Consider the following 23,905-nt stretch of genomic DNA (forward strand, 5'->3'; position numbering starts at 1 on the left):
AGTATAATGTTGGCTGAGAGTTTGTCACAGATGGCCTTTATTATGTTAAGGTACTTTTCTTCTATATCGATTTTGTTAAGTGTTTTGATCATAAATGGGTGCTGTATCTTGTCGAAATCTTGTTCTGCATCTATTGATATGATCATATGATTCTTTTTTTAAAATTTGTTTTGTGGTTTATAACATTAATCAATTTGTGTATGTTGAACCACCTCTGTGCCCCTTGGAATGAAGCCCACTTGATCGTGGTGTATAATCTATTTAATACGTTGCTGTATTCGGTTCACTAGTATCTTATTTAGGATTTTTACATCTGCGTTCATGAGAGATATAGATCTATAGATTTCTTTTTTGGGTTATCTTTACCAACTTTTGGTATCAAAGTAATATTGGCCTCATAAAACGAGTTGGGAAGTATTGCCTCCTCTTCAATTTTTTGGAAGAGTTTAAGGAGAATAAGTATTAAATATTTTTGAATGTTTGGTAGAATTCACTGGTGAAGCCATCTGGTCTTAGACTTTTAGTTTTGGGGAGGTTTTTGATGATTATTTCAATTTTCATACTGCTGATCGATCTATTTAGATTTTCCAGATCTTTTTTATTCAGTCTAGGAAGGTTGTATTTTTTTAAGTACTGGTCCATTTCTTCCAGATTACTAAATTTGATGTTATATACTTTTTCATAGTGTTCTTGCATGATCCTCTGTATTTCTATGTTTTCAGTCATAATTTCCCCTCTTTCATCCCTTATTTTGTTTATTTGTGTCCTTTCTCTTTTTTCTTTAGTGAGTCTATCCAGGAGTTTGGCAATTGTATTAAGCTTTTCAAAGAACCAGCACTTTGTTGCATTTTTTTCTATTGTTTTTTTTTTCTTTTCTTTTCGATTTCATTTATTTCTGCTCTAATTTTGACAATTTCTTTTCTTCTGCTGAATTTCAGCCAAATTTGTTCTTCTTTTTCTAGTTTTTTTAAGATGAAGTGTTAGGTTGTTTATTTGGACTCATTCTTGTTTTTGGAGATAGGCCTGTAATGATATGAACTTTCCTCCTATAACTGCTTTTGCCCTGTCCTAAAAGTTTTGATATGTTGTACTATCATTATCATTCATTTCTATGTATTTCTTGATCTCTTTGTATTTCTTCTGTGACCCAGTTATTCTTCAGTAGCATATTGTTTAATTTCCGGGTATTTGTGGTTCTTCCTGATTTCTTTTTGCAGTTGATCTCTAGTTTCAAAGCATTATGATCAGAGAATACGGTTGCTATGATTTCAATCCTCTTTTATTTTTTGAGGCTATTTCTGTGTACCAGTATGTGGTCAATTCTTGAGTCTGTTCCATGTGAACTAGAGAAGAATATAAGCAGGTGTTTTGAGATGGAAGTCTCTGTATATGTCAATTATGTCTAGTTGATATAATATGTCATTTAAGGATCTTATTTCCTTATACATTTTCTGTTTGGATGATCTGTCCATATCTGACAGTGGAGTATTTAAGTTCCCTACTATGATAGTGTTTTCGTCTGTTTCTCCCTTTAGTTCTATTGGTAATTGTTGTACATATTTCGAGGCTCCCTGATTAGGAGCATAGATATTAATAAGTGTTATGTCTTCTTGGTGCATGGTTCCCTTATCATTATTAAGTGTCCCTCAGTATGTTTCATTATCTTTTTTATTTTGAAGCCTATTTTGTCTGATATTTGTACCGCTTCTCCCACTTATCTCTGAATGCCATTTTTTTGAAATATCATTTTCCACCCTTTCACTTTGAGTCTATATTTGTGTTTGGAGCTGAGTTGTTTCTCCTGGCGGCAGCATGTAGTTGTTTCTTTTTCTTTTTCTTTTCTATTCTTTCTTTTTTTTTTTTTTTTTTAGGCGCGGCAACCCTTAGTTGACCTCACAGATTGCAAAGACCTCGTCAGCTTACAATTCCTTATTTTTTATTTTTTACACCTAAAGCACCTGGTCTTCCTAGGTGGTCTCCCAATCAAGTACTAACCGGGCCCTACTCTGCTTAGTTTCCGGGGTCAGACAGGATCGGGCTTGTTCAGGGTGGCATGGTCATAGACCGATTTTGTTTTTTGATCCATTCTGCAGCTCTGTGCCTTTTTATTGGTGAGTTCAGTCCATTTACATTTAGGGTGATTTTTGAAATATGTCTTATAGACATTTTATCTTTTGCTTTCTGGCAGCTCGGTGTTTCTATTGCTTCGTCATCCTTGTATTTCTGTTTTCTTTATTTTGGTTGGCTTTTATGGGTTTTGCCTGTAGTTTTTCTTGTTTTATGTTATATACTTCAGTTCTGAATCTTTGGTGTGTGATTACCTTTACAAATAAGAAAAGGATTGTTATATATATATACGTATATATATACGTGTGTATATATATACGTATATATATGTGTGTGTGTGTGTGTGTGTGTATATATATATATATATATACACACACACACACACACACACATATATATACGTATATATATACGTGTGTATATATATACGTATATATATGTGTGTGTGTGTGTGTGTGTGTATATATATATATATATATACACACACACACACACACACACATATATATACGTATATATATACGTGTGTATATATATACGTATATATATGTGTGTGTGTGTGTGTGTGTGTATATATATATATATATATACACACACACACACACACACACATATATATACGTATATATATACGTGTGTATATATATACGTATATATATGTGTGTGTGTGTGTGTGTGTGTATATATATATATATATACAGTAGTCCATTTTCTTCTGCATGTGTCTTATCTCCATTCCTTTTTGCAAATGTGGATCTTTGAATCTTCCCTTTTTCAGTCATTAATATCTCAATTTGTCCCTATGTATGCTGAATGTTCATTACCATTTTGCTATAACAATTCTCTACTTATTATTTAAGCTTATAATGTCCTATTCTTAGTAAGGATTGCACTCCTCTGCTTCTGTTTGCTGAGAGTCACTTTACTCCTAATTATTTATTTTGTTGTTGTTATTTTGTTTTAGGTAAACTGACCCCTTTCAATATTTTCTGTAGTGCAAGGCTTATAGTGGAGAATTCTCTCAATTTTTGTTTGTCTAGAAAGGTCTTAATTTCTTCTTCATATCTAAAGGAGAGCTTAGGTGGATACATTATTCTAGGCTAGTAGTTCCTTTCATTTAAATTTTGAATATTTGATTCCTTTCTGGTGTGTAAGGTAGTGCTGAGAAGTCTGACCAAAATCTAATGGGTTTTCCTTTATAAGTTACCATTTTCTTTTCCCTGGTTGCCCTGAGAATTCAGTCTTTGTCATTGATTTTTGATAAATTTGATACAATGTTTTGGTGAAGGTGTTTTTGGGTTGAGATAATTGGGTGTTCTGTTGACTTCTTGAATTCCAAGCTCCAGCTCATTCCTCAGATTTGAGAAATTGTCGTCCACTATTGTCTGAAAATGCTTTCTAGTCCCTACTTCTTTCCCTCGCCTTCCTTAATGCCCATTATTCTCATGTTTCCTCTCCTGATGGTATCAGCTAGCTCCTGTATTTCTCTTTTATTGTTTTTCATTCTTCGGTTTCTCTCTTCTTCCTTCTGATTTATTTCTAGATTTCTGTCTTCGATATCACTGATCCTTTCCTCCATTTGGTCAACTTTATTTCCCAAGCTTGTTCTTTCATTTTTCAACTCTTGCAGTGTGTTTTTTTTTATCTCCAGAAGATCTATTCTATTCTTCTTGAAGGTTTCAATTTCTTTGCTCTGCTCATCTTGTTGTTTTTCAATTCTTGGAATTGTTGGTATGCATTATTTTTGATCTTATTGAGTTTTTTGGAAGTACCATCCCTATTCTCTATCATTTAAGGCACATATAACTATGTCTCTAAGCTTATTTTCTGGAGATTTTTTTCTTTCTTTCTGAGATGCCTTGTCACCTTAGTTGTTCATGGTGTTTAGTGGACTATTTCTCCTCCTGAGCTTTAATGGAAGTGTATTCTGCTATTTTTTCCAGAAAGAAGATTTGTTATGTAAAGGCCTCTCCTTAGCCTGCTACAAGGAAGGCACTTTTCTTTTGGTTTATATTAGTTGGTGTCTAAGCCTCTTGGACCCCTGCTTTATATAAAGACTAAATAATGTGTGTGTGTGTGTGTGTGTGTGTTTTAATTTTCTTGTAGAAATTTAATCACACTCAACACCCGGGGTTCTGACCTCTTTCGATGTTAGCACATAGTTTTGGTAGCATTTGCTCATTCCTCTGGAGCTCTGTGGTGATCATTCTTGGATGGTATGGGGGGAGGGGCCCTCTGGGTTGGGTGTTGGGGCCTGTGACTCAGCCTCGGTTTTGCATCCACGGCCGGTAAAAATCAGCTGTTATTTCTCTGCAGCCCTGTCCTGCTTCTCTGCTTTCTGTCTTAGTGACTGGGCCTTGCTACCAGCTGTGTAGAAGTCCTGGCACTTCCGCACAGGGCTGTTCAAGGAAGTCGCCGCACCTTCACCCTTCACCCTCCTCCTGCAAGGAGCTCCGGTGGCTGGAAGAGGCAGCTTCTTTGTTTCTCCAAGTCCACCGCCCAACACCCGGGGTTCTGACCTGTGGTAATTCTTATGTGCGGATCATGCTGAGATGTGCTGGTGTGCCGTTTGGGTGTATTTTTGTTGTTGTTCAGTTTTAGATGTTCAGCTTATTGTTGTTACAAGGAGAGAGATCTGAGGATGTCTCTCACTCTGACACGTTTCCCAGAATCCTGCTAAGTTTTTTGAGGAAACTCTAAACTGTTTTCCATAGCGGCTTTACCAATTTGCAGTTCCATTAGCAGTGTATAAGGTTCTTTTTTCTCCATATCCTTTCAAATTTTTTTTATTACTTGTCCTGTTTGTAACATCCATTCTGACAAGAGTAAGATTGTATTTCATTGTGGTTTCTCTAATAGCCAGTGATGTTGAGCATCCTTTTCTATGTTTGTTGTCCATTTGTATGCCCTCTAGGGAGAAGTATCCGTTCAGGTTCTCTGCCCACTTCTTAACTGGTGTTTTTGTTTGTTTGTTTGTTTGTTTGTTGTTCTTGAGTTGTATGAGTTTTTTGTGTATTTTGGATATTAAGCCCTTATTGGAGGCGTTACTTGAAAATATATTTTCCCATTTGGATAATTGTTACTTTATCTTGTCGATAGTTTCTTTTGCTGTGCAGAAACTTTTTAGTTTGATATAGTTCCATTTATTTCTTTTTGCTTTTACTTCCCTTGTCTTTGAGGTAAAATTCATAAACTCTTCTTTAAATTCAAAGTCCTTGAGTTTAGTTCCTATGTTTTCTTCTATGCAATTTATTGTTTCATGTCTTCTATTCAGGCCATTAACCCATTCTGAGTTAATTTTGGTGTGTGGTGATAGACAACAATCTTGTTTCATTCTTCTGTAGGTGACTTTCCACTTTTCCCAGCTCCCTATATTGAAGAGGCTTTCCTTTCTCCATTGTATGTTTTTGGCTCCTTTATTGAAAATTATTTGCCATATAAACAAGAGTCTACTTCTGGACTCTCAATTCTGTTCCATTGGTTTGTATGTCTGTTTTTCTGCCAATATCATGCCGTTTTGATTATTGTTGCTTTGTAGTATAATTAGAAGTCAGGCAGAGTGATGCCTCCAGCCTTGTTCTTTTTTTCTCATGGCTGTCAATTTGATTCTATACAAGTCTGATGATTTTTCATTCTATTTCTTTAAAAGTGCCCATGGGATTTTAATGGGGATTAAATCTGTATAATGCTTTGATAGTAAGGTCATTTTAACTATGTTGACTTTTCCAATTCAAAAACATGGAAATTTTTCAATTTCTTTGTGTCTTCTTCAATTTCTTTCATTAGAGTCTTATAGTTTTTATTGTAGTTCCTTCACAAGTTTCATTAGATTTATTTCTAGGTATTTTATTCTTTTTGTTGGAATTCATTATTAGAGTATAATAATGCTATGGATTTTTGAACATTAATTTTTTTCATAAAACTTTGCTTATTTATTTCTACTGTATTTGCTTATTATTTCTAGTATTCTTGTAGAATCTTTAGGATTTTCTATGTAGAGATTCATGTCGCCCACAAATAGTGACAGTTTGACCTCTTCATTTTCTGTTTGACTGCATTTATTTCTTTCTCTTGCTTGATTGTACAACTAGGACCCCAATGTTATGTTGAATAACAGCGGTGATAGTAGACAGCCTTGTCTTGTTCCTGATCTTAGAGGGAAGATTTTAGTTTTTCACCATTAAGTATCATGTTGGCTGAGGGTTTGTCATATACGGCCTTTATTTTATTAAGGTACTTTCCTTCTATACCGATTTTTAAAAGTGTTTTGATCATAAATTGAGTCTGTATCTTGTCGAAGGCATTTTTTTGCATCTACGAATATGATCATATCTTTCTTTTTTTTTAAATTTGTTTATGAGGTATATTACATTTATCAAATTGCATGTGTTAAACTATCCCATTGTCCCTAGGATGAAGCCCACTTAGTTATGGTGCACAATCTTTTTAATATGTTGTATTTGGTTCACCAGTATCTTACTTAGGATTTTTGCATCTGTGTTCATGAGAGATATTAGTCTGTAGTTTTCTTTTTTGTGTTATCTTTACCAGGTTTGGTGTCAAGGTAACACTGGCCTCTTAAAATGAGTTAGGAGGTACTGCTTCTTCAATTTTTTGGAAGAGTTTGAGGAGAACAAGTATTAAATCTTTGAATGTTTGGTAGAATTCACTGGTGAAGCCATTTGGTCCTGGATTTTTACTTTTTGGTAGGTTTTTAATGATTGTTTCAATTTTCATACTGGTGATTGATCTACTTAGATTTTCCAGTCTTCTTTATTCAGTCTAGGAAGTTTGTATTTTTCTAAGTACTGGTCTATTTCTTCTAGGTTATTAAATTTGGTGTTATATACTTTTTCATAGTATTCTTGTATGACTCTTTGTATTTCTGCGTTATCAGTTGTAATTTCTCCTCTTTCATCCCAATTTTGTTTATTTGTGTCCTTTCTCTTTTTTCTTTAGTGATTTTAGCCATGAGTTTGTCAATTTTATTAAACTCAAAGAACCAGGTCTTTGTTGCATTAATTTTTTTATTGTTTTTGTTGTCATTGTTATTTTCAATTTCATTTATTTCTGCTCTAATTATAATTATTTCTTCAAGGTTCATTTACTCTTTTTCTAGTTTTTTAAAGATGAAATGTTAGGTTATTTGGGCTCATTCTTGTTTTTTGAGATAGATCTGTAATGATATGAACTTTCCTCTTATTACTACTATGCCATGTCCCAAAAGTTTTGATATATTGTGCTATCATTGTCATTTGTTTCTATGTATCTCTTGATCCATCTTTTCATTTCTTTTCTGATCCAGTCATTTTTCAGTAGCATGTTCTTCAATCTCCATGTATTTGTGGTTCTTTCTGCTTTCTTTTTACAGTTGATCTCTAGCTTCAAAGCATTATGATCAGAGAATATGGTTGGTATGATTTCAACCCTCTTACATTTGTTGAGGCTAGTTTTGTATTCTAGTATGTTGTCAATCCTTGGGAATGTTCCATGTGCACTAGAGACGAATGTATAAACAGCTGTTTTAGGATCAAAGGTTCCATAAATGTCAATTATGTCCATTTGGTCTAATGTGTCATTTAAGGATGTTATTTCCTTATTGATTTTCTTTTTGGATGGTCTGTTCATATCCGACAGTGGGGTATTTAGGTCTCCTAATATGATAGTATTTTGGTCTGTTTCTCCCTTTAGTTCTGTTAGTAATTGCTTTATATATTTTGGGGATCTCTGACTGTGAGCATAGATATTAATAAGTGTTATGTCTTCTTGGTATATGATTCCCTTTATCATTATGAAGTGTCCCTCAGTATCTTTTTTTACCTTTCTAATTTTGAAGTTTCTTGTCTACTATTAGTACTGCTACTCCCTCTTTTCTCTGAATGACATCTGCTTGAAATATCATTTTTTACCCCTTCACTTGAGTCTATATTTGTGTTTGGAATTGATATGTTTCTCCTGGAGGCAGCATATAGTTGGGTGTTTTCTGATCTAATCTGCAACTCTGTGCCTTTTTATTGCTGAGTTCAATCCTTTTACATTTAGGGTGATTATTGAAATATGAGTTTTTCCTATAGCCATTTTATCTTTTGCTTTCTGGTAGCTTGGTGTTTCCTTATCCTTGCATTTCTGTCTGTTATTTTAATTTAGTGGAATTTTGTGGATTTTCTTTGGTCCTTCTTGTCTGTGTGTGCCTTATTTCCATTCTCTTTGCAAATTTGGATATTTGATCCTCCTTTTGCCTATTATTGTTGTCTCAAATTGTCCCTATGTATGTTGAACATTTATTTTTTTCATGCAACAGCAAATCTCTTATTATTTAAGCTTATAATGCCCAACACTTAGTAAGGGTTGCGCTCTTCTGCTTCTATATGGCCACGAGTCGCCTTACTCATAGTTATGTATTATTTTTGTCATTTCGTTTCAAGTGGGTTGACCCCTTTTAGTATTTTCTGTAACGCAGGCCTCATAGTGAAGAATTTCCTCAACTTGTGTATGTCTATAAAGGTCTTTATTTCTCTTTCATATATAAAAAAGAGGTTTTCTCGATACTTTATTCTTGGCCGTTAATTCCTTTCATTTAATGGATTGAATATTTGGTTTCACTCTTTTCTTGATTGTAAGGTTTGTGCTGAGAAGTCCAAAGATATTCTAATGGATTTTCCTTTATAGGTTACTATCTTCTTTTCTCTGGCTTCCTTGAGAATTCTTTCTTTGACATTAATTTTTGAAAATTTTATTATAATGTGTCTTGAAGAAGGCCTTTTTGGGTTGAGAGATAATTGGGTGTTCTATTAGCTTCTTGAATTCAGAACTCCAGCTCATTTCTTGGATTTGGGAAATGCTCATCAACTATTTGTCTAAATATGCTTCTCTTCTTCTTCTGGAATTGCAATTATTCTCATATTGCCTTTCCTGGTGGTATCAGCTATTCTCGTACTTCTCTTTCATTATTTTTCATTCTTTGGTCACTCTTCTTTCTGAATTATTTTTAGATTTCTGTCTTCAATATCACTGACGCTTTCTTTAATTTCATCAACTCTATTTCCCAAGCTTGCTATTTTATTCTTCATTTCTTTTAGTGTGTTCTTTATCTCCAGAAGTTCTATTTCATTCTTTTAGGGTTACAATCTCTTTGTTAAAAACTCACTCTGCTGGTCTAATTTTTTTCTCAACTCCTAGAATTTTCGATCTGAATTATTTTGGATCTTATTTTTTTCAGAAGTACAATCCTGAATTCTCTGTCATTTAAGTCACATATTTCTATGTTTCTAAGCTTATTTTATAGAGATTTTCCTCTTTCTTTCTGAGCTACATTGTCACCTAGGTTGTTCATGGCATTTAGTGCACTATTTCTCCACCTGGGCATTAATGAAAGTGTACTCTTCTTTTGTCCCAGAAAGAAGATTTATTATATAAAGATCTCTCTTTAGCCTGTTGCTAAGAAAGTTTTTTTCTTTTGATTTTCAATAGGTGGCATCCAAGCCTCTTCAGTCCCTGCTTTGAGACTTAATAATGACTTTTTTCTTATAAATATTCAATCATGATCACTACCATGGTCTCAGTCCCTGTCAGTGTTAGCGAGTTTGGGTACTATTTGCTCAAATTCCCCTGGAGCTCCATGGTGTTTGGGGTTGGAGTATATGGAGTGAGAGGATGAAGCATTCTGGGTTGGCGGGTAGGGGTTGTTGCTAGTCTCCATATCTCAGCCTCCTGCTTCCCGACTGCTGCAGCTAAGATCCATCTATTGCCACTCTGCTCTTAGTTCCCACTCTGCTTTCAACCCTAATCCTTGGGCTCCACTTCACTGATCTCACAGATTCCTCAGGCAGAAATGTTCTGGGAACTGGCCACAATTTCCCCTCTCCCCCTCCTCCTGCAGGGAGTTTTGGCTGTGAAAGGTAGCTTCTTCATTTCTCCCAATCTATCCTCCAGACTCCTGGGATTCTGACCTCTGGCAGCTTTTATGCACAGATCACTTGCTTAGATATACTTGTATGCAGGTTGGGTGTTATTGGTTGAGGTTTAGATGTTCAGCTTATTGTTATTTCAAGGAGGGAGATGTAGGGACATCTTTCACAGTACCATACTTCTGACGTCACAAGTAGAATGCTTTTTAAAATTATTTTTTTCTCTGCTTTATATTTTATTAGTTTCAGGTATACAGTACATTAGTTAGACATTTATATAGTTTATAAAATGATTCCCCTATTGCTCCTTCTCTCCTCCGGTTTTCTACCTAGCCAATATATTGATGCTAACTGCATTCCCTATGCCCCTATGCCATGCTCCCCAATATCATAACCATCTATCAACTACTAATTTGTATTTCTGGCTGTCACCAAATTGTCCTCTGTATTTGTGAGTCTTTTTTGATTAGTTTATTCTTTTTGTTCCTTAGATTTGCATGTAAGTGAAACCATATGGTATTTATCTTTCTCTATCTGACTTATTTCACTCAGCATAATAACCTCTAGGCCTATCCATGTGTTGCCAATGGTAGGATTTTATTTTTTAATGGCTGAGTAATATTCTATCATATATATGAACCATAACTTCTTTATCCAATCATCTGTTTGGGGGCATTTAGGTTACTTCCATATCTTGGCTATTGTAAATTGTGCTGTCATGTACATAGGGGTGCATAGATCTTTACAAATTATTGTTTTGATTTTCTTTGTATAAATACCCAGAATTGCAATTGCTGGGTCATAAGGTATCTCCATTTTTAATTTTTTGAGGAACCTCCAGCTGTTTTCCATAGTGACTGTACCAATTTTCAATCTCACCAACAATGTATGAGGGTTCTCTTTTCCCTGCATCCTCTTCAGCACTTGTTGTTCTTTGATTTATTGATGATAGCCATTTTGGCAGATGTCAGGTGATATCTCATTGTGGTTTTAATTTGCATTTCTCTGATGATTAGTGACCTTGAGCATCTTTTTACACATTATTGGCCATCTGTATTTCTTCTTTGGAGAAATAACTGTTCAAGTCTTCTGCCCATTTTTAAATTGGATTGTTTGTTTTCTTTTTTTTGTTGAATTGTATGAGTTCTTTATATATTTTAGATATTAACCTCTTATCAGATGTACCATTAGCAAATATCTTCTCCAAAACAGTCAGTTGTCTTTTTGTTTTGTTGATATTTCCTTTGCAAATCTTTTTTGTTTGATGTAGTTCTGTTTGTTTATTTTTTCTTTTGTTTCCCTTGACCAGGGAGATATATCCAAAAAGAAATTACTGTTAGCAATATCAGAGAGTTTACTGTCTATGTTTTCTTCTAGAAGTTTTATGGTTTTGGTTCTTACATTTAAGTCTTTAATTCATTTTGAGTCCATTCTTGTATATGTTGTAAGAAGGTGTTCCAGTTTCATTTTGTTTTTTGCATGTATCTGTCCAATTTTCCCAACACCATTTATTGAAGACATTCTTTACCCAATTATATATTTTACCTCATTTGTCATATATTAAGTGAGCATATAGGCGTGGCTTTATTTCTGGGCTCTCAGTTCTCTTCCATTGATCAATATATCTGTTTTTATGCCATTGCCATGCTGTTTTGATTACTGTAGCCTTGTAATATACTTTGATGTTAGGTATTGTGATACCTCCAACTTTGTTCTTCATTCTCAAGATTGCCATGCTATTTGAGTTCTTTGACGGTTCCATATAAATTTCAGGATTATTTGTTCTAGCTCTCTGAAAAATTTAGTTGATATTTGGATAGGGATTTATTGAATCTATAAATTCCTTTGGATAGTAAGGCCATTTTAATGATGATGGAAGGATGGTATATGCTTTCATTTATTTGTATCTTTTTAAATTTATTTTTTTAATGACATAATTTTCTGAGAACAAGTCTTTTACCTCCTTGGTTAATTTGATTGCTAGGTATTTTATAGTTTTCAATGCAATTGTAAATGGGATTGTTTTCTTAATTTCTCTTTCCAAAAGTTCATCATGGGTATATAAAAATGCCACTGACTTCTGAATAATAATTTTGTAACCCGCAACTTTACTAAATTCATTGATCATTTCTAACAGTTTTTTTTTTTTTTTGGTGGAATCTTTAAGTGAGATGCTTTTAAACAGCAAAGTAACCCTAGATTTATCAAAACCAAATTGTGAGCAAAGCTATGCTGTTTTTGGATAATGAGAATAATAAAGGAAAATTAGCTTGCCATTAATTAAAACATACTATGAAACTATAATAATTAAAATAGTTGATGAAGAAATAGAGTACTAGAACAACAGAAAAGTAGATGATTAGGAAGTAGGTCCCTGGATATTAGAAATTTTAGTTCACAATTAAGATAATATTTCAAATCAGTGTGGGAGAGATTTTGTCATAAATGGTATAAAGGCAGCTAAGCAAACTATTGAAATACACACACATACATCAAAATATCTTATCATTCCTGATTTCATATGTACAAATTATAGATAAATAAAAGATTTCAATATTAAAAAAAAAACACAAAAATTTTATTAAGAAAGCATGAATGGATAATATATAGTCCTGGACAGGAATAAGTTATTTCTAAGCAGAACAGAAGATCTAAAGCCATAAAGGAAGTGTACTAATAAATTGCATTGCATACATAAAAAATTTCAGTGGAAAAAAAGTTCTAAAAAATAAGAACTAAAAAAGAAGAAAGGACACTGATTTTAAAATCAGGCAAAAAGCTGACTTCCTTAATTTACTTAGAACTTATATTGTTAAAGAAAAGAGAAAACCATTTGAAGAACAGATAAAAAAAAACCTAAAGTCAGTTTTTAAGGAAAAAAATTTATAATAGCCAATAAACACATAAACAACTCCATAAAGAGATGAGAAGAAAATATTTGTAAAAGACATATCTGATAAAGACTGTTGTTCAAAATATACAAAGAACTCTTAAATCTCAACAATAAGAAAATAAACTACTCAGTTTTTAAATGGGCAAAATACTTGGGCATCTCACAAAAGAAGACATAAAAATGTCAAATAATCATTTGAAAAGATGCACATCATCTGTCATCATGAAAATGCAACTTAAAACAACAATGAGATACTTTTATACACCTATTAGAATGGTAATAATCCAAAACACTGTCAACACCAAATGCTGACAAGGAATGGAGCAACAGAAACTTCTTTATTGCCAATAGGAATGCAAATTGGTACAGACACTTTGGGAGATAGTTTGGACGTTTCTTACAAAACTAAACATAGCCTTCCATAGAATCCAGTAATCATGCTTCCTCGTGTACCCCAAAAAGCTGAAAACTTAAGTCCATATAAAAACCTGTACACAGATATTTACAACAGCTTTATTTATAATTGCCCATATTTGGCATCAACCAAAATGTCTTTCATTATGCAAGTGGATAAATTCAGACCATAGATTATTATTATGAGCTATCAAGCTATGAAAAGACATGGAGGAATTTTAAATGCTTATGACTAAGTGAAAGAATCTGAAAATGTTACGTACTGTATGATTCCAACTATATGACATTCCGGAAAAAGCAAAACCATGCAGACAGTAAAATGATGAGTAGTTGCCAGGGATTGTGGAGGGGGAGGAAAAATGAACAAGAGGAATATAGAGAATTTTGAAGTCAGTGACACTATTCCATATGACACTTAATGGTAGATACATGTTACCACACGTTTTTTGAAACACATACAATTGACAACACCACAAATGAGTCCTAATTAAAACAGGGGCTTTGGGTGATAATGTTGTATCAATGTAAGTTTATAAATTGTAACATATATACCATTGTGGATGGTGATGTTGATAATAGGGGAGGCTATACATGTGTAGGGACAAGGAGTACATGGGAATTTTCTGTACTTTCTGCTCACTTTTGCTGTAAACCTACAACTGCTCTAAAAGAAAATAATAAAGTAATTTTTTAAAAAGATACTCCAATCAGAAAGCAAAAATTTTAAGTTTGATGGTAGCCAGGTATGATGAGGGTTTAGGAGAAGCATATGTATGCTATTGGGTCCATTTTCTTGACACAATTTTTTAAATATATGTAATTTATCAAAAATTTCTTGGGCGCATTTACAAAATATTCTTTGCTGGATTGTAGGAATAGCAACAACGGGAAAAACCAAGTGTTTGCCATTGGGGCACTGCATCCCAAGCATAGAAGATTGAGAGGATCCAATTGTGATTATGGAGAAAATTCCCCAATATGTTTTATTAACTTAAGAAAGCAAAGCATAGTGCTTTTAATATTACCCCATTTATGTAAAAATTTTGATTAATAGTTAGAGAAATATAAAATTCTTTTCAGGAAAAGATAAAAAATGAGTAATAATGGCTACCTCTCAGGATTTTGTGAGGATTGGATGAGTGTCCTTATGAGCAGGCTTTTTATCTAACAATTAATTTCTTTCCTTTTTTTACCTGTTTTTATACCTGTATCTACCTAACAATAGATGACTTTTAATAAATCAACAGTAGTTATTATAATAGTGGGATTGTGGCATTTTGTTTTTTTTCTCAGTTGTTTCATTATTTTAAAATCAATAATTAAAAAGAAAAAACAGAAAAGTCAGTTACATCAAGGAAAAAAATGTTCAATTTCCTTTCTGTCCATTTTTTTCCCATGGCTTGTCTGGCTAACTCTAAACACTTAAAAATTGTGGTCACAATATGATGAAAAGGGAAAAAAATGTCTCAGTAAAAAAAAAATAATAATTAGGAAAAAAAATGTCTCTTAGTAGATGTTGACCTAAGAGGGCTAAAACCAATTGCTAAATATCCGCTTTTCACAGCAGGGATCAGGTGTCAAGTGCCTACTTTAGTCTACCCACACCCCACATTCACTCCTATGGGAAAGTTAAATAGAAAAAAAAGGCAAAAAAAAAAACTGATCAATATTGAAAACCATGATCAATAATTAAAACCATAGATGAAGAGAGTTTTCAGACCAAATATTCTGAGAAATTTTTAATGGTTACAGTATCATTGACATGTCCCAAACTTGGAGTGGGAAGAGCTAGAGGAAAAGCAGGTTGGAGACTCTGGGGATCCCAACAGTTACCACATCCCAGAAGGTAAGCAATGTATGTGCTACTGATGCATATTGGTTTGGTAATTCTCTCTTTTTCCTGAAGCTTGTTAATTTTACTTTACCTGTGTATAAAAAGTATAAATTTGAGTAAAATATCTCTTTATACACAGACCATCTGGTGCATTTCATTGAAAATTTAATTTTTTTATTGTGGTAAAATATAATAACACAAAATTTGTCATTTTAACCATTTTGAGTGTACAGTTCAGTGCCATTAATACATTCAAATTGTTGTTCAACCATCAACACTATATGTTTCCCAAACTTTCTTATTATCCCAAACTGAAACTCTTTATTCATTAAACAACAATGCCTCTTTTCTCTTCCCCCTAGCTCCTAGCAACCACCACTGGCTTACTGCCTGTATAAATTTGACTACCTTAGGTACCTCATATAAGTAGAATCATTCAGTGTTTGTCCTTTTGTGACTGGCTTATTTCATTTAGCATAATGTCTTCAAGGTTCATTCATATTATAGCATGTGTCAGAATTTCTTTCCTTTTTAAGGCTGAGCAATATTGCACTCTATGTATATACTAAATTTTGTTTATTCATTCATCATCCATCAATGGACACTTGGGTTGCTTGGTATAGATATTTTTAAGACAAGAAAAGTATCTGTTGTTGCATTCCATGCATTACTATCACAAATTATAAAAAGTATTCTCTGGTTCAAATGAAGAGAAATATTATAAAAACTCATAGAAATTGGTTCCTTTTAAAATAAATTCAATACAATAAACAGAAAGAAATTCTAGAAAATTTAGCTTGTGTTCTCAACATGATTCAAAAGAAGGTTGAATCTTTGAAACAATGTAAGAGAATGATAAAGAGTAAAAAAAGGACAATAGGAAGATAATGGGGGCCATTTTCTTACAGTAACAGATATATGATTTAGAAACTATGGGAAAAAGAATTACTGAATGAGAAGACAGCCTTAGAAAATTTATTCCAAACTTAGTGGAAATAGGAGATGAAAATAGATCAAAAAAAGACTTAGAGATTAAACCTACAGTCAATAATTAAAAAAAGAAAGAGAGAGAGAAAGTAGTAACTAATGAAATTAAGGATGAAAACATTTCCTGATTAAAAAAATACACTTCTTCCTGGCAGGTACCACTGTTTTTTTGTTGAGTCCTGCCTTCACCCAGCCGCAGATCACTTTGTAGCTTCTACCAGGTGGCCCCAGGATCGGCAAGACAGTGGCAGACCAAAGCATACACTGAAGCCCCTCCCAAAGGGCCCCTGAAACAAAATACCTAATGGACAGCTTTAGATAATACGAGAGCATGAAACAATTAGCTCCACAAATGACACACGCAAAGAGAGTATTCAACAGTCACCAAAGCCCCACTAAAGTGAATCTGGCTCTGTGGCACAGCCCCAAACAAAATTTCATCCACTGTAGTCAGTGCCAGTCCTCCTGGCTAGTCATCCTGAAGGTAAATCCCGCCCACTGATGTGCCAATAGCAATCAAAACCCAACTACAACAGAAGGGCATACACAATATATGCAAGGGACACCCCTGGAGATCCCGGCTGAGATGATCAGGGAAGCTGCACTGCTGGGCCTCACAGGACACCTACTGTATAAGGCAACCTTTCCAGCATGGGAGATGTAGCATATATACATAATACATAGAAACAAAAACAGAGATGTAGCCAAAATAAGGACACAAAGAAACATGTCCAAACGAAAGAACAGAACAAAAATCCAGAAAAAAAAAATTAAACAAAATGAAGAAAAGCAATCAACCAGACATAGAGTTCAAATCACTAGTTATAAATGATCAATAAGCTGAGAGGAAGAGCAGATGACCTGAGTGAGAACTTACAAAAAGAGACAGAAAGTCTAAAAAAAAAAAAAAAAAAAGTCGGAAATGAAGAATACAATAACTGAAATAAATAATATATTACATGGACTCAACAACAGATTTTATGAAGCAGAGGATCCAATCAGAGATTTGGAAAACAAGGTACTGGAAAAAACACAATCAGAGTATCACCAGGGATAAAGGATTTTAAAAAATGAGTATAGTTTAAGGGGCCTCTGGGACAACATTAAGCATAACAAAGTCTATATCACAGGAGTACCAGTAGGAAAAGAGAGAGAACAAACAATTGAAAACCTATTTGAATAAATAATGATGGAAAACTTCTCCAATCTGGAGAAGAAAGTGCGGACTGTTCCAAACAAAATGAACCCAAGGAGGCCCACACCAAGATACATCATAATTAAAATGCTAAAGGTTAAAAATAGAGAGAAATCTGAAAAGCAACAAGACAAAAGTAGTTAGTTACCTACAAGGGGGCTCTCATAAGACTGTCAGCTGATTTAACAAAAGAAACTTTGCAAGCCAGAAGAGACTGGCATAAAATATTCAAAGTCATGAAAAGCGAAAACCTACAACCAAAAATATTCTACCCAGAAAGGCTATCATTTAGACTCGAAGGACAGATAAAGAGCTTCCCAGACAAGTAAAAGCTAAGGAAGTTCATCACCACCAAACCAGTATTAAAAAAAATGTTAAAGGGACTTTTTTAGAAAAAGAAGAGAAAAAGATAAAAAGTATGAGTAATAAAATGACAATAAGTATATACCTATGAGTAATTACTTAAAAAGTAAATAGATTAAAAGTTCCAGTTGAAAGGCATAAGATAGCTGAATGGATTAGAAAACAAGACTCATAAATATGCTGCCTATAAGAGACCCACTTCAGATTGAAACATGCACGAACTGAAAGTAAAAGATGGAAAAAGATAATTCATGCAGACAGAAAAAAAATAGAGTAGCAATTCTTATACCAGACAAATAAGATTTTAAAACAGAGTCTATAGTAAGAGACAAAGAACATTACATAATGATAAAAGGATCAGTCCAACAAGAGGATATAATGCTTGTAAACATTTATGCACCCAACATAGGAACAGAAATATTGCAAATATTGACCAACAAAAAGAGAGAGATTGACAGTAATATACTTATAGTAAGGGACTTTAGCTCCCCATTGATGCTATTGAAATGATCTTCTAGACAGAAAATCAACAAAGAAATAGGGGCCTTATATGACACATTAGACCAGATGGATTTAATAGATATATTTAGAACATTTCATCACAAAGCAGCAGAATGTACATTCTTTTCAAGTGCACATGGAACCTTTCTAAGAGAGACCACATGTTAGGCCACAAAGAAAGCCTCAATAAATTTAAGAATATTAAAAAATATCAAGCTTTCTTCCCTGACCAAATGGTATGAAACTAGAAATCAGTTCCAAGAAGAAAACTGAAAAACACACAATTACATGGACATTAAATAACATGCTACTAAACAATAAATGAATTTACAATGAGATCGAAGAAGAAATAAAAAGATACTTTGAGACAATAGAAGATGAAAACATAATGACCCAAAATCTATGGGACAAAGCAAAAGAAATCCTAAGAGAGAAATTCATAGCAATACATGCCTACCTCAAGAAACAGAAAAATCTCAAATAAATAATCTAAGATATATTTAAAGAAACTACACAAAGAACAGCAAACAAAGCCCAAAGTGAGTAGAAGAAAGAAAATAATAAAGATCATGGTGGAAATAAATAAAATGCAGAAATAAAAGAAAAAATACATAAGATAAGTGAAACCAAGAGCTGATTCTTTGAAAAGGTAAAACTGATAAACCTTTAACTAGACATATCAAGTAAAAAAGAGAGAAAACTCCAATAAAATTAGAAAGGAAAGAGAAGTGACACTACTACCACATAAATGCACAAGATTGTAAGAAAATGCTATGAACAATTATATGGCAAAAAATTGGACAATCTGGAAGAAATGGGTATATTCCTAGAAAAATATAATCTTCCAAGACTGAGTGAAGAAGAAACAGAAAATCTGAACTGACCAATTACTACTAACAAAATCAAATCTTTTATCAAAAAACTTACAGAAAACAAAAGTCCTGGACCAGATCACTCTATAGATGAATTTTACAAAACGTTCAAAGAAGAATTAACAGCTATTCTCAAGCTATTTTAAAAAATCGAAGAGGAGGAAAGAAAAAAAAATCTTTTTAAAAGACCACCATTGCTAATTTCCAAAACAGACCAAGAAATTACAAAATAATAGATAATTATAAGCTGATATGCTTGATGAACATAGAGGAGAAAATCTGCAACAAAATATTAGCAAACCAAATACATTAAAAAGATCATGCACCATGATCAAGTTAGACTTATTTCTGGGAAGCCTGATTGGTTTAGTAATTACACATCAATTGTGATACACCACATACAAAAATTGAAAGATAAAAATTATATGATCATATCAAGAGATGCAGGAAAAGTGTTCAACAAAATCCAGAATCCATTTATAATAAAAACTCTCAGCAAAGTGGGAATAGAGGGAACATACCTCAACATAATAAAGGCCATATATGAGAAGCCCACAACTAACATAATACACAATGCGAAAAGCTAAAAGTTTTTCTTAAAATCAGGAACAAGACAAAGATGTTCATTTTCACTACTTCTATTTAACATAATATTCAAAGTCCTAACTACAACAATCAGAAAAGAAAAAGGAATAAAAAGCATCCAGATGGAAAGGAAGATTTTGAACTGTCATTTACAGATGACATAATATTACATATAGAAAACCCTAAAAAGTCCACCAAAAAAAACTATTAGAAATGATAACAGAATTCATTAAAGTACCAAGATACAAAATTAATATTTAGAAATCAATTGCATTTTTATATACTAAAAACAAACTCTCAGAAAGAAATTAAGGAAACAATCCCATTTATAATTGCATCAAAAAAGTAAAACACTCAGATGTAAATTTAACCAGTAAGTAAAAGCCCTGTACTTGGAAAATTATGATATTAAAAAAAAGAAATTGAAGAAGGTATAAATAAATGGAAGCATATGTCATGCTCATGGGTAGGAAGAATTAACATCATTAAATGTCCATTTACCCAAAAGCAATCTATAGATTGAATGCAAGCCCTATCAAAATACCAATGACATTTTTCACAGAATTACAACAAATACCGCTAAAATTTATATGGAACCATAAAGGACCCCAAAGAGAATGGCAGTCTCAAGAAAGAACAAAGTTGGAAGTTTCGTGCTACCGGATATTAAACTATAAGGCTGTAGTAATCAAAACAGCAGGGTACTGGTATAAAAACAGATACATAGATCAAGGAAACAGAATAGAGAGCCCAGAAATAAACCCATCAAATGGTCAATTCACCCATGACAAAGGAGGTAAGATCTACAATCTTATTTTGATAGGGCTTGCATTCAATCTATAGATTGCTTTTGGGTAATGACAGTGTCTTCAGAAAATGGTGTGGAGATAACTGGACAGATATATGCAAAAGAAAAATAAATAAATAAAACTAAACCACTTTCTTACTACATATAGAAGAATAAATTCGAAATGGATTAAAGACTTAAATGTAAGACCGAAACAATAAAACTTATAGAAGAAAGCATAGGCAGTAAACTTTCTGACATTGTTCTTAGTAATATAGTTTGGATATATCTCTGGGCAAAAGAAACAATAGAAAAAATAAACAAATGGGACAATGTCAAACTAAAAATGTTTTGCTCAGCAAAGGAAACCATCAACAAAATGAAAAGGGAGAAAATAGATCTGATAAGGGGTTAACATAAAAAATATATAGGAGGAAAAATATAGCATAAATAGAGGCTCCGATTATTCTTCTGGTGACTAAATCAAAGTTATGATGGAAACAAGGAGCAACAGCAAGGAAAAATTGCCTGAGATCTAGATGAACAAGCCATACAACTAGGAAGAAATCCAAGAAAGTACCCTGCAACAGCAAAACGTAGGATGGGGCAAGGATGCGGGGCTGCCCCGTCTCCAGTGGCTTAGTGAGACAGAGGCGGCAGCAGCAGCAGCAGCAGCAGCAGCAGAAGCAGCAGCAGCAGCAGCAGCAGCAGAAGCCTCTTAAAGGGGACTTACAAGAAGACATTGTTGGAGTGAGGGCCAAAGCGAGACTCGTTCAGTACGGAAGTGTTGGAGGTATCCATTGTTCTCTTTTGAGCCAATGCACGGACACATCCCTGCTATAGCCGTGATGTCATTGAACTAGATAACAGAGATCGCTTTTCCCAGAGGATTCCCTGAAACCTCGCCTTCCCCAACTAGCGGTCCCACCCAAGTACATCTAGGTATATCCTCAGTGAGTCAGGAACTCTTTGCTGAGCAGCTCCTAGACTCACATCGGAGGCAGCTGGCCTCCGTTTCTGGCATGGCCTTTTGAGGTAACTATAAGCACAGCATCTGTTGATTGCTTGTTGAATGTTAACAGGTGGCCCCGGAGGGGCAGAGGGTTGGACTAAATTTGGCCTGCAGCTGAACCCCTCTCAGGACTGTGCCACTGGACACCTACTTCATAAATCCACACTAATAAGACTAGAAGAATTAGGAGCTTTGCTTAGAAACAGACATGGAAAGGCAGTCAAAATGGGAAGATAAAGAAGCAGAAACCGTATGAGAGAACAGAACAGAGATCCAGATATAATGGAGTCAAGTAATCTAACAGATGCAGAATTCAAAACACCAGTTATAAAATACTCAATGAACTTTTGGGAAGTGTAGATAAATTCAGTGAGAACTTCAACAAAGAGACAAAAAACATAAAAATAGAAATGGAAATTATAAAAGGGGACCAGTCTCTAATGAAGAACACATTATCTGAGATGAGAAGTATATTAAATGGAATAAACAAAGGAATAAACAAAGTGAATAAAGAAAAGGATCAAATGCCCTACCTAGAAGACAGGAAAGCCAAGGACACACAATCAGAATGGCAAGAGACAAGATGCCAAGACCATAAAAATAATTTAAAGAGCATATAGCACACTATTAAGGGTCCAAATATTCATCTGATCGGCATAACTGAAGAAAATCAAGATGTTGAATAGCTATTTGAAGAAATAATGATGGAAAACTTCCCTAACCTGGTGAAGGATATGGACATAAAACCCCAGGAAGCTCAGAGAATTCCAAAAATCGGGGATCCAAAGAGGCCCACCTAAGACACATCATAATTAAAATGCCAAAGTTTAAATACAAAGAGAATATTAAAAGCAGCAAGAGAAAAACAGTTACTTATAAGGGAAAATCCATTAGACTGGCAGCTGATTTCTCAAAAGAAACTATACAGGACAAAAGGGCTTGGCCAAAAATATTCAACAGGATAAAGACTCATGATCTACAACCAAGGATAATTTATTCAGCAAAGCTATCATTTAGAGTTGAAGGACAGATAAAGAGCTTCCAGACAAAAATAAGCGAAATGAATTTATCAGTACCAAGCCAGTATTACAGGAAATGTTGGAGGGACTTCTTTAAGAAGAAAAAACATGTATCAAAAACAGGAATAAAGAATGGTAACAACTACATTTTTATCAAGAAATATCTCAACTGGAAAAGAATTAAGTGCTCCAACTAAAAGATAGAGTGGAGGAATGGAAAGGAAACAAGCCCCCTACATGTGGATATTGCTTTGATGGACCTAGAGTTATTTAAGCCAGACAGAGAAAGACAAACACTATATGATTTCACTTATATGTGGAATCTAAGGAATAAAAAGAACAAACTAATCAAAAACGCACTCACAAATATAGTAGACAGTTTGGTCATGGACAGAGGGTAGGGAGTTTTGGAGGGTTGGGAGAATGGGGTGAAGGGTTAAAGAAGTACAAATTAGTAGCTCATAGATGGTCATGGGCATGGGGGGCACGGCATAGGGAATGCAGTTAGCATTAATATGTTGGCTAGGTGGAGGGTCAGGGGAGGGAGGGAGCAATTGGGGGGATCGTTTCACGAACTATATAAATGTCTTACCAATGTACTGTATACTTGAAACTAATTAAAATAAATAAATTCATATATATGTGTGTGTGTGTGTGTGTGTGTGAATATATATATGTGAATATATATATACACACACTTCATGCTACCAAACACAAAAAAGAAAGGAATCTGATTAAATAATGAGCAGAGGACCTGAATAGACTTTTCTTTAAAGAGGATATACAAATTGCCAATAGACATATGAAATGATGTCCAACATCTCTAATTTTCAGAGAAATGCAAAATAAAATCACAATGAAATATCACTGAATGGCTATCATCAATAAATCAATACACAATGAGTGTTGGTGAGGATGTGGAGAAAAGGGAACTCTCATGCATTGCTAATGAGATTGTAAATTGGTGCACACACTATGAAAAAAATTTATGGAGTTTCCTCAAAAAATTAAAAAGGAACTACCATATAGCCCAGCACTCACATCTGGGTATCTATTTGAAGAAATCTAAACACTAATTTGAAAAGATATATGCATCCCTGTGTTCATTGCAGCGTTATTCACAGTAGCCATAATATGGAAGCAACCCATGTCCATCAATAGACGATTCGATAAAGAAGAGGTACATATATTTAATTAATATTACTTGGCCATATAAAATAATGAAATATCATTTGTGACCTTATGGATGGACCTAGAGCACATTATGCTTAGTGAAGTAAGTCAGACAAAGACAACTATATGATTTCACTCATGTGAAATTTAAAAAATAAATAAATGAACAAATGAAACAGAAGCAAACTCATAGATGCTGCCAGGTGGAAAGAAGTGTTGAAGGGCTGGATGAAAAGGGTTAAGGCATTAAAAAGTACAAATTGGCATTATAAAACAGTCATGGGGATCTAAGTACA

At 33.9% G+C, this 23,905-nt stretch overlaps 1 protein-coding gene and 1 pseudogene across 1 annotated transcript in view; one reads left to right on the top strand and one right to left on the bottom strand.

The window, feature by feature from the left end:
• The window catches only part of HECW1 (HECT, C2 and WW domain containing E3 ubiquitin protein ligase 1), a 486,667-nt gene that overhangs the window by 238,931 nt on the left and 223,831 nt on the right, over nt 1–23,905 (top strand). The gene's annotated exons all lie outside the window — the stretch shown is intronic.
• LOC112473570 lies at nt 1,947–2,065 on the bottom strand (annotated as a pseudogene).

Source organism: Pteropus alecto, unplaced genomic scaffold, assembly GCF_000325575.1.
Source record: "Pteropus alecto unplaced genomic scaffold, ASM32557v1 scaffold109, whole genome shotgun sequence".
NCBI classification, from domain to species: Eukaryota; Metazoa; Chordata; class Mammalia; order Chiroptera; family Pteropodidae; genus Pteropus; species Pteropus alecto.